Source organism: Hevea brasiliensis, chromosome 11 (genome assembly GCF_030052815.1).
Source record: "Hevea brasiliensis isolate MT/VB/25A 57/8 chromosome 11, ASM3005281v1, whole genome shotgun sequence".
NCBI classification, from domain to species: Eukaryota; Viridiplantae; Streptophyta; class Magnoliopsida; order Malpighiales; family Euphorbiaceae; genus Hevea; species Hevea brasiliensis.
Window position 1 is genome coordinate 58,659,717 of NC_079503.1, and position 13,953 is coordinate 58,673,669.

Below are 13,953 nucleotides of genomic sequence, written 5' to 3' on the forward strand. Positions count from 1 at the left end.
TGAGTATACCACATTTTGCATTTTGTACTATAATGTATATACACTGTATGTATATATTGTTTTTGGTTTTAAGCAGTTGTAAATTAAAATTGTACATTGAAGTGGTAAAGTAAATTATGAGTTATTTTGACTTGTAAAAATTGTATTATATTTCTTGTATCTCAGTCTTTGAAAAATCACTGTGGATTTGAGTTGAGAAATATGTTATGTTGAGAAAAATGTTGGAGTTGAGATTTGGAAATATATTGAAGTGCTTTTTACAGGTTTTCTGAAGAACTGTTTTATCCAAAATAAAGATGGCACTCTACTAAAATTTTTACAGAAATTTCAAATAATTTAAATGTGTTAGTTCTATCACTTCAGTACAAAAGGGTTTTTAACACCTATAAATAGTGCTCACCACTGTAAAAGAAGTAAGAAAAGTTTTAAAATCCCTTGTAGTGTATTTAATGGGTTATCAGTAGACGAAGTTGGTAATTCATTAGGTATACTACGGGATCATGTTATGCCTTACAAAGGGGTAGGGTGTGACAGGTTTCGCCAAAGGCAAGGAATTGACTATGAGGAGACTTTCTCGCCTGTTGCCATGCTTAAATCAATTAGGATTTTATTAGCAATAGCTGCATACTATGATTATGAGATTTGGCAAATGTATGTCAAAACAGCTTTTCTCAATGGATACATTGAAGAAAACATTTTCATGGAACAACCTAGGGGATTTGAATCCCAAGATGGTTCCAAGGTATGCAAGCTAAAGCGATCCATTTATGGGTTGAAACAAGCTTCGAGGAGTTGGAACATCCGTTTTGATGAAGCCATTAAATCCTTTGGTTTTATCAAAAATGAGGATGAGCCATGTGTATATAAGAAGGTTAGTGACAGTGCTATCACTTTCCTTGTCTTATATGTGGATGACATACTGTTGATGGGTAATGACACAGGTATGTTGACAACTATAAAGGTATGGTTGTCAAATACATTCTCCATGAAAGACTTAGGGGAGGCAACCTATATTCTTGGGATTCGCATCTATAGAGATAGAGCGAAAAGAATAATTGGTTTATCCCAAAGTCTATACTTGTAAAAGGTGTTAAAGAGGTTTAACATGCTTGATTCCAAGAGAGGATTGTTACCAGTGAGACATGGAATCCACTTTTCTAAAGAGATGTCTCCAAAGACACCTGAAGAAAGAGATAAGATGGCCAGGATTCCATATGCTTCGGCTATTGGAAGTTTAATGTATGCAATGTTATGTACTAGGCCGAATATCGCATATGCTGTTAGTTTGACTAGCAGGTATCAATCCAATCCAGGTTTGGAACACTGGATAGCTGTCAAGAATATCCTTAAGTACTTGAGAAGAACTAAGGATTTATTCTTGATTTATGGAGGTGGAGACTTGCAATTGGATGGTTATACTAATTCTGATTTCCAATCAGATATCGATGATAGAAAGTCTACCTCTGGATATGTGTTCATTTGTAATGGAGGTGCAGTCAGTTGGAAGAGTTCCAAACAGAGCACGACTGCAGATTCCACTACAGAGGCTGAGTATATTGCTACATCAGATGCTGCAAAGGAAGCTGTTTGGATAAAGAAGTTCGTGACAAAACTTACAGTAGTTCCTTCCATTGAGTGTAACACCCCTATGTTCGGTAGTGCGTTCTACTGTTCCGGTAACCAGTGTTGTCCGGACAGCTAGGATGCCTAGAAATACACTTCGATATGAGTGAGGAGACATAAAATAATGAAATACAAGAGAAGAAAACACAAGAAAAATAAAGGAAAAATAATAGCAAAGAAATGTAACCAAGTTAAGCGAGCCGAGAACCCTAGCGATGGATGACCGCACCGGGAAGTCACGGTGTGGACCATTGACTAGCCCTGGACTGCGGGGAACCCTGAAAAATATTTTTAGGACTTAAATAAACCCCTATTGAAGTATAAATATCATTAGAAATATTAAATAAAAATTAAATAATTAGTACAAAGAAAAGTGGAAAATCGAAAAAAGGACAAAACCCGGTGTTACCGAAAAATCGGGAATATAACCCGAACGAGGGCATTGTGGTCATTTGACATCCCGAATTGTCTTTTGACCTAAATGTCCATTAAAAATACATGATATTACACTTGAAAAATATAATGAAAAATTAAATTAGGGGTACCTAATGTAAATAGCCAAAAGTGGAGTGAAATTTGGGTAATTAGCACTTAAATAATATTAAATCAATTTCTTATGTGAGTGGACCACTAAGGGATTATAATATGCATTAAGTGGGCAGATTACTCCACTAAAAATAATCTTCAACCTTTGAAGACCACCATTGCCGTAAAGAAAGCTTTAGAAACCACCATTGTTGTCCCATTTGTGAGCTTCATGCATCCATGATCCCAGCTTCAAGTGGTAAGGGTTTCTTCACTAAAAGTAACCACCACACCTTGGGCAGCATTTAGGGAGTGAGGTAAGTTTTGATGAGTTTTTAAGAAGCTTCAAAATAGGTAAGTTTGTGTTTTTGAATATTGCTTTGTTAAAGTTTGTAAGGATATTATGGGTGTTTGATTTATGGAGAAATTTTTGAGTTTTGATGTTGAATGGGAATGTGCACTTTTGGCAGCCATGGAAGCACCTTGAAGGCAGTTTACTTGTGCTTGTAAATGGTGAATTAAATGATTGATTAAATGTATATTGTGTGGGAAATTGTTTGGGTGATGTATACTTAGTATATGTAAATGTAAAATGAAATTTAAAGCTTGGAAAGTAATGGAATGTAAGTGTACCATTGTGGCAGTTTGCTAACCCCCTTGAGGAATGCTGAAATTCATGCTTGGTTTATGGGATAATGATGTTAAAGTGTGTTGGTTGTTATGGCAGTTTGAGTGCATGTATGATGGTGTAAAGTTTGACATGAAAATGAGCATGAATTGGTGATTGAATTATTGTAAATTGAATTGGACAAATTCTGCACTTGTTGGTGCACATTGAATGTAATTGTAAGTTGCCAAAATGACCTATAAAATGTTGTAAATTATGTTTAGGTTGTGTTACAACCAGAATTGGTTTGAATGTTAAGTTTGGTGAGTATTAAAAGTGATGCTTGATGTGTATACAAGAATTGCAATAAGGCAGTTTGTATTTTAGGCCTATAACTTTAAGTGTGTGGCTCCAATTGGTATGAGACCAATTGGAGGTGAAAATAGGCACAAAATTTGCTAACTTTTATGAAGAAAGCTTACCAAAATTCTGCTTGCAAGGTAGCTTGAAAAATGACCAAATCCGGATTGAGTGCAATTGAGGCCTGAAAATTAACCATTTGGGCAGTAGTTAGTGTTTAGGCCATAACTCACTCAAAATAGGTCCAATTGACCTGAAATTTTAACCATGAATAGTTAAGACCCATATCTACAAGTCTTATGAAGATACCAAAGCCCAGAAATGACCATAAGCAAGTCAAACAGCTTGCACAAGTTCGGGTCCAAAAACTGGCCGAACCTAAAATGACTTAAAGTGACCAATTTTAGTGCAAGTTGACCAACAATAGTAAAATGACCATAACTTGGTCTACATAACTCAGAATGACCTGAAATTTTGCCCCGAGTTCCATAAGACATAGATCTACAAGTTTGTAGTTTTGACCAAAACCCGAAAACTGAGGAAACTAGGTCGTCCGGCTAGGTCAAACTAGTATCCTGGAATCCAGCAAATTGCAAGAAAATGCAAGATACATGGAAATGAATTTGGTAACATGTACCAACCCTAAAAGACTATTGAATGTGACACATTAGTGACATTAAAACCGAATTTACCTAGAACGCATCGAGGGTTGACATATTAGGTTGACTAAGAAAATAATAGAATTCGACAAATTAATTATTGAACCTTATTCTTAGAGACAGTTTAAATGAGTACTGAAACACTTCAAATTGTGTTTCTTAGTTAGCAAAGACTCAGGGAAGGGGAAGGAAACGAGTTAGAGCCAAGAGACAGTTATCAGAGGTTTGTGCACAGCTAGTTTTTAACTGATTTTATTTTGAATATTTTATATGATTAAATGACATATTTTCTTATGTATTATGTTTAACAAGCATTGGATTTAATTCAATGATTATTGAAATTGTTATAGTATATATGAATTTAGCTTTGTGAAATGGTATTTCCACAAGTATTAAGCATTGTTATGGATTGAATAAATTATGTTTTGGAAAATTGTGATAGAACATGTTTTGAATTGTGATGGTAATTTTCATGGAAAAATGCAAATTTATGATTTGAATTGTGATGAGCATAAAAATTATTGGATATTGGAATTGACTTTGAATCGAATTATATTGTGATTTATGTTCACTAAAAGGATTGTGATATTATTTTATATCTCACTATAGATGCTTGACTAGGTTATTACCCGTCTCTCTCATTTGTTGAGAAGACAATGGAGTTAGTTGTGTTTTGATTACCATGGTACGTGCACAGGCTTAGATTTTTCTCTGATTTGAGGTTAGATCTAAGTTTATTTTATCATTATGGCCCTTGCGGAAGATTCATTATTGTGATGGTACTGTGCACGATGATTCGACCTCCCCGACCATAGGGAGTTAGAATCACATCGAATATGGCCCTTTCGGATTAGTCTTGCATAGTTAGTGAGATAAAGAATGATTTTTGAGATAAAGAATGATTTTTGAGATACATAATGGTTTTTGAGATACAGAATGGCTTTTGAATGGTAAAGAATTATGATTTCAATTATGATTTATATACAATTGATTTTGTTGGAATTACCTAAATGGTTAGTTATGATTTGATAAATTGAATTTCAAGATCGAAGTCATTTTATATAAATGATTTACATTATTGGCAATGAATATTTTGAGTTTTAGAATTTGATGAGTATTCAGATTTCCAAATTATTTACTGTAAATTTTGTCAATGTATATTGTACTATGTTTTAAATTATAGTTGTGCACCACTGAGTTCACCACTCAGTGATAGTTTTGTATGCTGTCGCAGGTAAGAAGAGCATAGAGCAGTGAGTAAGTTTCTTTAAAGACACTTTCAGTTCAGCTCCAGGTATATCATAGGTATACCCATGTACATAGATTTTGATGTATGCATGTAATAATATGTATGTAAATTATTTGAGCAGTTGTATAAAAACTCTTGTAAAATATTTTAGTATGTAATTAAATGTAAATTATTGTAAATGTAAATTTGGAATTTCAATTATCTGAATAGTTTTGTAACATTAATTTTGAGTCTTGTAATCAATGAAATGTTTCTTTTTATGAGGAGATTGATTTGATTATTGAGATTTGAATTATGGGTTCAAATGAAGTTATTGAAGTTGTATTTGAGAAAACATATTGGAAGTGTGTTCTTTGCAGATTTTGAAGAACTGTTTTCTCAAAATACAACCGGCACTTTGCCGAAATTTTGAAAAAAATTTTATAACACCAGATTTTAATCGATGATTTAAATTTCATGAAAATTGTTTTAAAATCCCTTGTAGTATATTTAATGAATTATCGGTAGGCGAAGTACGGTAATTCATTAGGTGTACTATGGGATCATGTTACATCTTACAAGGGAGTAGGGTGTGACATTGAGTCAGCAGTTCCACTACACTGTGATAATAATGGAGCAGTCATACAAGCTAAGGAACCAAGGTCTCACCAGAAATCCAAACACATAGAAAGGCGCTACCACATTATCAGAGAAATAGTTGGGCGAGGCGATGTAGCCATGCAGAAAATAGCATCAGCTGAAAATCCAGCTGATCCATTCACTAAGCCTATGTCACAGACTCAGTTAGACCGACATCTTGAGAAGATAGGACTAAGATATTGTAATGAATCGCTCTAGTGCTAGTGGGAGATTGTTAGTAGTATGCCCTAGAGCATATCATTTAGTATTTATCTTGTACATATTTTTATTAATAAAAGGCATTTCCACTTTTCCGTTTACATAATATATTTATGTGTAATAGAAAAGGTCCATTAATATTTTGTTAGAAATATTATTCTTAAGTTGTTAAGAATATGAGTGATAATATTTCTAGCACAAAGTATCATAAATAGGTTCACAATCGAGGATACTTCATAATAAGGACATGACTTATCCAGAAAGATTGTATTCATGTTTGTTCCCAAGTTATTTATATGAGATATAAATAAGATGGAATGGTGAGTCTCATGCCATATGACAAACATGATAAGCACTTATAAATGATAAGTAGGCCGAACCAGTGACACTTATGACAAGCACATGGAGTTTACTCTTGTCAATGTTTTGTCATAAATCATATCAGTGCATATAATCTTTAGACCTGAGATAGCACAGTTATCTTGTATATAGGTAGTTTGAGTTTGATACTGCTTTCATACTTGTACTATGTATGGGTATATGGGCATGTGTTGGCTCCTACTAGTTATATATGGAGGTAGGTGTTGATCAATATGGAATCTGTTCCTCTAAGTAAATAGAGATAAAATCCTATGTTCATTTAATTGTTCTTGATATTTCAAGTTCCTGGCCAGGACAGATAGATTTATTCAGAAAAGAGTTTCTGATGAGAAAATCTTTTTAATCAAGACTGGAACTAAAAGAGAACATAATATTCATAGCAAATGGAGTTTGACATAAACCATGACTCCAACTTGAGTTAGGATTTTGTAACAGAGAGATTCTAATGCATGGTAATATATGATTATAGGTTCATTTAAGGTAAACCTTATTACTAATTGGGTGGCCATGGCATGCTATGCTAGGTGTTAACCATGGTCTATGAGGTGCATAAAATGATTTAGAGAAATCATTTATGGTAAGAAAGAGTTCTGATGATATTAAGAGTTGATATCATGTCTCATTGCCAATTAGTGATGAGCCTAGTAAGTCACACACATACACAAGTTATCACCTATTTAAATATGATTTAATTAATTAATTAAAGAGTTTAATTGATTAATTAAATAGGTTTGGTTTGCAATTAAATTGCAAAGTCCCTAGCATGACTTGAAACTAAATCTAGATTATTGGATGTGTAATATAAATTAAATTTATATTTAAACTGTTTAAATATGAATTTAATTAATGAGAAATTAATTAATAGAGATTAATTAATTAATTTATATTTGATATAAATTAATTAGAAGAAGAAAAATAATTATTTTGGGTTAAGAACTCAAAATTAAGACACATGGGCATTTTGGTCATTTCACAGTGTGACACGTGGCACCATGAAATGGTGATACATGGGATTACACATAAGCTTGCCAAATTTTTTTTAATCATGTAAGATGATTAAAATCAAGATTAAATATAGGCTTGACACTTGGCACAATGTGATTGGGTCACTTAAACCTAGAGCTAATCAAAGGGTGACATGTGGCAAGGGTTTAATGTGTTAACCTAGCTATTTAAGTGTGGTTATGAAAAGAAAAATAACCAGCAACCACTCCTCTCCTTTGTTACGCCACTTTGAGGCTTTTCATCTATTCTTCTTCATCTCTCATCAATTCAAAGAGATTAGCCATCAATCTCTTGAATTAGGAACACTAGAAATTGTTTCTAGTGTCCTGTTTACATCTCTAATCTCTTAAAAGGAAGAACTTGAATTTCTAATTACTAGAAAAAGCTTTAGAAGCTGTTCAAGGGCTTCCATAGGTGTTCTTGGTGTGGACAAGCTAGAGGGACAACATCTGGTATCCTGAAGACGAATCTCAAAGGCGCAGACACGCTGTAGTGCATCAAGAGGTTAGTGTAATTGTTCTTGATTTAATCTAGGGTTCTAAAATTAATCTGATTAATTTTAAAATCTTAAATGGCAAATACAGATCCAAAAACATATTAAAAGAGTTTCAATATATTGTTTATCATTGAAATCAAATAGATAAAAATAAATATTGCATGATGCATGTGACCCTAGGTGAAAATTTTTGAATTCAATGGTATAAACTTGTGTTTTTCACGCTTCCGTTCCTTCAGCTGATGCTTTAAGCAGGAAATCCATCACAGCTTTAAGATCACTCAATGCCTGTCTGTCCATAGCTCAAGATGGAGCTATTTTGGCTGAGTTGCAAGTGAGGCCAAACCTACTACAGCAGATACAAGATGGGCAGAGGGCAAATGAAAAATTAATGGCCATTGTGGGTAAAATTCCAGAGGGAAAGGAAACTGATTAGGAGGTGAAAGCAGATGGGTGTCTGTATTACAAAGGAAGAGTGTGTGTACCAGATGATGGGGAACTAAAGACTAGTATTCTGAAAGAAGCACACACTAGTGTTTATGCTATACACCCGGGAAGCACGAAAATGTATAATGATTTGAAGCCTCATTATTGGTGGCCTGGTATGAAGAGGGATATAGCTGACTATGTGACTAAGTGTTTGACATGTCAGCAAGTTAAAGTAGAATATCAAGTTCCATCAGGATTGCTACAGCCTATAAGCATACCTGAATGGAAATGGGACTGGGTCACTATGGATTTTGTTAGTGGTCTACCTCTCACCCAGAAGAAGCATGATGCAGTATGGGTGATAGTGGATAGATTGATGAAGTCAGCACATTTTCTGCCTGTTAGGACTGACTACTCACTAGAGAAGCTAGCAGAATTGTATATCAATGAGATAGTTAGACTGCATGAAATCCCACATTCCATCATATCTAACCGAGACCCAAGGTTTACATTGAGATTCTGGAAAAAGTTGTAAGAAGCCTTGGGCACACAACTCCGCTTTAGCATTGGATGGACAGTCAGAACGAGTAATCTAGGTAAACCTAGAAACTAATTGAATTTTCATAATTAATAAATTGAAATGATAGTAACAATGTGAATTATGTGATAGATCCTGGAGGATATGCTAAGAAGTTGTGTCATTGAGTTTGAGGGGAGTTGGGATAGATATCTCCCACTGGCAGAATTCGCATATAACAATAGCTACCAAGCTAGCATTCAAATGGCTCCGTATGAAGCACTGTATGAGAGGAAATGTAGAACCCCAGTGTGTTGGACTGAATTGGGCAAAGATAAGCAAGTAGGACCAGACCTGGTGAAATAGACTGAGGAGAAAGTGAAGATAATCAAAGCTAACTTGAAGGTTGCCTCAGATAGACAGAAATCTTATGCTGACTTGAAGAGAAAAGAGATAGAGTATGCAGTTAGTGATAAAGTGTTTCTCAAAGTCTCATCGTGGAAGAAAGTACTAAGGTTTGAAAGGAAGGGTAAGTTAAGCCCTAGGTTTATTGGCCCATATAAAGTCATTGAACGTGTGGGACCAGTGGCCTATCGGCTAGCTTTACCATCAGAATTGGATAAAATCCATAATGTATTCCATGTTTCTATGCTGAGAAGATATCGCTCAAACCCTTCACATGTCATTTCCATGGAAGAAATTGAAATCTAACCGGACTTGACATATACAGAAGAACCTATACAGATCCTAGCTCGGGAAGTGAAGGAATTGAGAAATAAACAAATTCCACTAGTGAAAGTGCTTTGGAGGCACCACAACACTGAAGAGGCAACTTGGGAAAGTGAAGAGACGATGAGGCAATAGTTTCCTCAACTGTTTGCATCAGGTAAATTTCGAGGACAAAATTTTTATTAGAGGGGAAGAGTTGTAACATCCTCACTTTAGCTAGTCCGTACAGTCTACTGTTCCGGTGACCAATGTCGTTCCGAGCAGCTAGAATGTTTGAAATTATAAATAGACTAGAGTGAGGAGTTATAAAGAAACTAAATAATGCTCATAAACATCAAGAAAAAATTTTAAAAATAAAATACAACCAAGTTAAACGAGCCGAAACCCCAGGGATGAGTAACCCGAAGGGGAAGTGACGGTGAAAGCCGTTAGCAACCCTAGACTCAGGGAAAAAAATTATAAAATAATTATTGGGATTCCAGAAAAGGCTTATTGAGGTTCTTATGGCATTAGAATACCAAGAAAATGCTTAGAAAAATTTTTCAATCGGTAGAGATAATTTTGGCTCGTTAAGCCAAACGGAGGGTATTTTGGTCATTTCGTCTTCAGAGATGATTTTTGGCCAACTTGTCCAATTAAATAAATAATTTCTATGATATAAAATATGAATAAATATTGTTAAAAATTTAATTGCAATTAAATAGACAAGAAAAGACAAGAAAAAGAAAGAAAATGGACTTATGACATCATAATGATGTCATTAAGATTCTCCCAACCAACCCTATGTGGACACATGGCATAAACTTATTTAAAAGAGACAAAATGGGCTGGAAAAATGAAAAAAATCAGAACTCTTTCTTCTTCTTTCTTCTTTGCCGTGACCCTCCTCCATAGCCACCCATTTTCAAGCTTTTGAAAGCTTGATTTCACTAGCTTCTACCCCATTAAACCTTATACTCCCAACACAAAAAAATGTTCTTACACCTTGGAGATTCTTTTGGGAGCAAAAAGAAAAGGAAAACAAGAACCCTAGCAAGTGGGAAACTTCACTCCATAAAGGTTTGTGACCTAACTTTGAATTTCACTTTAAATTTATGTTAAGGACTTTGAATGAGTGTAAATTACAAAGAAAAATTGTTGAATACCATTGGTATGCTAACCCTAGATTTCAACAGCCTTGGTTGGGGTATGCTTGTGATGAATTCTATGGAGCTAACATGCTATTGTGGCTGCCCTTAATATGCATCTTGTAAGTGGATTGAAGAAATACAATGATAATGCATGAATTGTAATGTGTGAGTTAGGGTTTGGGGTGAAAAATGAGACCTTGACCATGTGATGATGAAAGTAGGCTTTAATGGTCAATTAGTGATCATTTGGTTCTGTTTGAATCAAAAATGGAGTAAATTGTGTAGTGGGATTAGAGTTTGGTGTGGCTGCCCTTCGCTGACCTGCAGGAGTGACCATGAGTCCAGCAGGTTTGGGCAGCAATAAATTGAATTGTAGAGGTTCAATTGGTGCAAGGCCAATTGGATATGAAACTAGGCACATAATGGCACAACTTTGGTGAAGAAACCATGCCTAGAAAACCAAACCAAGTTAATCAAAAGTTTGCCCTAATCTGGGTGACCTGCATTCTGCCTAGGCAAAATGACCAAATGAACAGTGTTTGATCATTTAGCCATAACTCTGTGTAGAAAGGTCCAATTGACCTGAAATTTTACCAACAACAACCTGAAAATATAGATCTACAACTTTCATGAAGAAACCTAACCCAAATTATGACCAGAACATATTCAAAAAGTGAGTTGCAGGCACTGTTCCAAGTACTGTAGATTTGGTCAGATCAGAAATTCTGGATAAAATTTTAATTCGGCCAGTTGTGGTTTTTGGGCCATAACTAGAGCTACAAAACTCCAAATGGAGTGATTTAAAAAAGGAAATGCAACTAGACAAAATAAAGAACAACTTTCATGTTGATTATTTTGCCAAATTCCCACTGCAAAAATGACTAATGAAACAGTAAAGACAAAGCATGAAAATTGAAAATTTTGTCCAATTAACATTAAGTTTAGAAATGGTATTGGCAATCAATACCAACAAATTTAAAATGCAAAATGTGGTATGTTGGGAGTATTAGAACCAATGTACCTATTGCCTATGCAAAAGTCAATATTTTTGTTGACTAATGAATATAATAGTAACACTAAAACTTAAATTTCAAAAATTGTGAAACTTAAAAGTGTAAAATGCCCTAGTATACCTAGCAAGATTGGTTTGGATAGGTTGGCATGCCAATAGGGTTCTGTTAGTAGTACTGCATATGGCTTCATGTCATTTTGTGTTTCATTGCTGTCCATGCCATTCTGTGACATAATAGCCTTTAGCTATGTTATTTGAGTTGTTACACTCGAGTTTTATCCCTGATAATTATTACAGCTTATTAGTTGTTCTGTTGCACACCGGGAGACACAATGTGACCGATGGTGTGATGGACCGAGGTACTTAGTACCCAGTGTCAGTTTACCCGTTTATCCAGTCCAGTCGACTAGTATGGGTTACTCGGGCAATGTTAATAAATCTTACCAAATTTAAGTCGAATAATACTATAAATAATATCAGAAATTAAGTCTACCCAAAGATGTAAACATACATTCTGCCTGCTTATCTTTATTTTATTTTATTTTATTTTATATTATCACCACTAAGAAGAATTGCTTAGCGCGTCACTTTTGCCACTCGCAGGTACTGGAGACCTAGCTGGGGAGCCCAGCAGACATCAGACAGGGTGAGCCTTCAGAGTTGCATTCGGAGTCCAGAATCACCTCACATCTGCAGTGCATATGGTAGGACATTAGGACTTTGTGGTAGCATTTTGTATTTTGTATTTTGTATTAGTTTTGGATTGTAACTATAAACTCTTGAAATTATTTGATGGTGTAAATATATGAAATTTCATGTTATTGAAAATTTCTGTATAATGTATGTTGATAAATGATATGTTGAGAAATATTTATGAATGAGCTTCAAGTGATGAAGTGAACAGAAAAATTTCTGAAAATAGTGTTGTGATTTGAGATTGAGATTTTGAGATTGATTTGAAATGTGTATAATGGAGTTTGAATTTGAAAATTATATTGGAAGTATTTTTAAACAGGTTTAGAAGAACTATTTTTTCAAATTACAGCCGGCACTCTGTCGGATTTTCTATAAAATTTGCGAAAAAAAATTGGACTTATCAAAAATTGTAAATAAATGAATTAAAAGGGATAAATTGTAATTAAAATATGAATTGGTGCTCTGGCACACTGAGTGACATAACTTGCTCGGCTACGCTGTAGATGGGTAAGGGGTGTCACACTAAAGCATGACAAGGAGACTTTTGTGGATAAAAAATTTAGGGCGATACATGTACGGTATACTTTAATTTATTTCACCTCAATTTTTTTATTGTATTATATGATGAATGAATTATAATTGATTTTCTTTTTTTTCTTTATTACATACAGGAGGCTATAGTAGCAAGAGGGAGGAGCTAATGCAAAACATACCCGACAACATCAATGAGAACCAACTTTATTTGGATGTTGTTGAAGGCGATGAGAAGAGATGAAAGGTGTATGGCCTTGGATCTAATCATCTACCTTTTACCCTTTAGTTGGAGCATCTTTGAGTCAGGCATCATTAAGCTCTACTCAGAATGCTGCTTTATAACAACGAATACAAGAGTTGGAGAAATAGCTTGAGGATGAGAGGCAAGCTATGACAGATTGCATGAATCAATTGAAGTTACAAATGGAGTTGCAAATGGAGACGAATATAGAATGTATGAGAAGCTCTATGATATAGGAGGTTATGAGACTAGTTAGAAGGCTACCAACGCTTCCAACTCCACCTCTATAAAATTATGGGTTTAAATTTTATATTTGACTTATTGGATTTTAGTATACTTTATTTTCCTGATATGAATTTTATATTTAATTTGCTATGTTTAGTAATTATCTTTATTATTATTATTATTATTATTATTATTATTATTATTATTATTATTATTATTATTATTATTATTATTATTATTATTATTAACGTTCGAATTAATTATAAAATATTTTAAAATTTAAAAAATTAAAAAAGTTATAAATAAAAAATCTGAGGTAATTAATTAAAAAAAATACGGATCAAAATATTTGGCCAGTACTAATTTTCAAATTAAATACAATTTAAAAGAATAATGTACAAAATTTAGCTACTATCTTTTTTGTAGGTTAATAAATAGTAAATAATTCAAAATATTACTGACTAATGTGTTCAGTTGGTAAATTTTATAAAATTAAAATATAATTGATACTTTACTGACTAAATGGATTATAGTGTTAGTAGTATGCCCTAGAGCATATCATTTAGTATGTATCTTGTACATATTTTTATTAATAAAAGGCATTTTCACTTTTCCGTTTACATAATATATTTATGTGTAATAGAAAAGGTCCATTGATATTTTGTTAGAAATATTATTCTTAAGTTGTTAAGAATATG